The sequence below is a fragment of the Microtus ochrogaster genome, chromosome 16 (assembly GCF_000317375.1).
Source record: "Microtus ochrogaster isolate Prairie Vole_2 chromosome 16, MicOch1.0, whole genome shotgun sequence".
Taxonomy (NCBI): Eukaryota; Metazoa; Chordata; class Mammalia; order Rodentia; family Cricetidae; genus Microtus; species Microtus ochrogaster.
The window spans coordinates 55,236,209-55,237,692 of record NC_022018.1 but is presented as its reverse complement, the minus strand read 5'-3'; the positions used below and the strand labels follow the sequence as shown (position 1 = coordinate 55,237,692).

At 53.0% G+C, this 1,484-nt stretch overlaps 1 protein-coding gene across 3 annotated transcripts in view; it reads right to left on the bottom strand.

Annotated features, from left to right (window-relative positions):
* Window positions 1-1,484, bottom strand: part of Cplx2 (complexin 2) — a 74,119-nt gene that overhangs the window by 64,542 nt on the left and 8,093 nt on the right. For 2 of the 3 annotated variants that reach the window (XM_005355195.3, XM_005355193.3), the window contains exon 2: window positions 231-310. The exons of the other annotated variant lie outside the window; for it this stretch is intronic. The gene's annotated coding sequence lies outside the window, so the exon portion shown is untranslated. The remainder of the gene's footprint in view (window positions 1-230; window positions 311-1,484) is intronic. 3 annotated transcript variants of the gene reach the window in all.

The window sequence follows — 1,484 nt, the reverse complement described above, 5'->3', positions numbered from 1 at the left end:
AGCTTCAGTTTTCTCCTCTGGAAGCAGGGATGGGAATGCTCACCTTGGGCTTCAAGAGATAGCTCTGGATAAGATATTGTGCCAACCATGCAGCCTAAGCCATCACACCGCCCCCAGCCGACCCATCTCACTCCAACTTGGAAACGGAAGAACGACCCCCTTCATCTTAATCCCAGGCAAGAGGCTCCCTGAATGCCACCCATGACTATGACCTTGGGCAGCGCTCTTACCTGTGATTCCTGTATGAACTGGGATGCAGGGGCCTCACGCACCAAGCAGGGTCGATGGCATGTCAGAGATGTTCAGCTTCCTAGAGAAGGAGAGAGGATTTGGAACCGAGAGTGTAGCCAGGGGTGGGGCTTCCTAAGTGAACAGTGAGACCCTAGTGTCCTCCGCCACTGCCATCTCCTGCCAAGGCCGTCACTGCTTCTTTCGGTTCTGGCAAAGAGCTGGGTGGGATGGGGCTCTGCCTGGCATTAGATCCAACTCCTGGCTCCTCTCCCCTAATCTGCTGGCCATCACCCATCTTATTTACTGGCTCACAAAACACTTGTCTGGTGCCACCGGTGTCCGATTGGTGTCAACAGACACATTTTATTGACAGTCATGTCTAGTTTCCAGTTCTGGCTTTGGGGTATTCGTTGCATATCCCTGACCCTCTGCTCCCTCTCATGTATTATGGGGCTTTGGCAGTGCCAATTCATGTAAACTGGATCTTGGCTATGAAGACACATAGAACATGAGCCCCTCAAATCCTACTTTCTTCCCTCACTTTAGCCTTGGGGTACCAATCCTGTTGTAGGATGCAGGAGGTAGCATGTCTGTGTCTGTTTCCAGACCTTCCACAAGGTCTGCCAAGGTCAGTGCCCCGCCAGTGTTTGTTGACTGAGCCTGCTCTCATGGTCTGGTGGAGCTGTCTTTGCACACCGAGGATTAGAAAGGTCAGTTTCAGAGAACAGAGGCAGGAAGGCAGTTGATGTGGCAGTCAAGTGTACATAGAAGTACCCATGGAGCTGGGACCCCAAACCATAACTCTTGCACTTGTCCACCCCAGCTGCTGATTTCAGGGCCTGGGAGGTGGCCCTTTTTGGACGAGCACTGGATGTAGGCTGTGGAGAGGCCTTCAATGCCTGCTTACCCACTTCCTCCCAGTACAGCTTGTTACTTCCTCCTGGAGTCTCTCCTTGTCTTCTTTCCAATAACAGTCTCTCTCCCAGTGCTCCAGGAGCGGGCAGATCTGTCATTTATCACTATGGGGACTGAGGTTCAGAGGGATGAAGGGCTGCCTGGCTCACAGAGGCACTAAGTGGTGAAATAGGGAGTCCCACAGCGGTGACTTGAGGTCCTTTGTCACCAGCAGTCTTCAGGTCCACTTTGGATGAGGCATCCCTCTGACCCCCATCTTGTGTGATCCTGTTTCACCACACACAGCTCTAGCCGTGAAGCCCACTGTTGGAAAAGGACCTCCTTCAGGATGCCCCCCC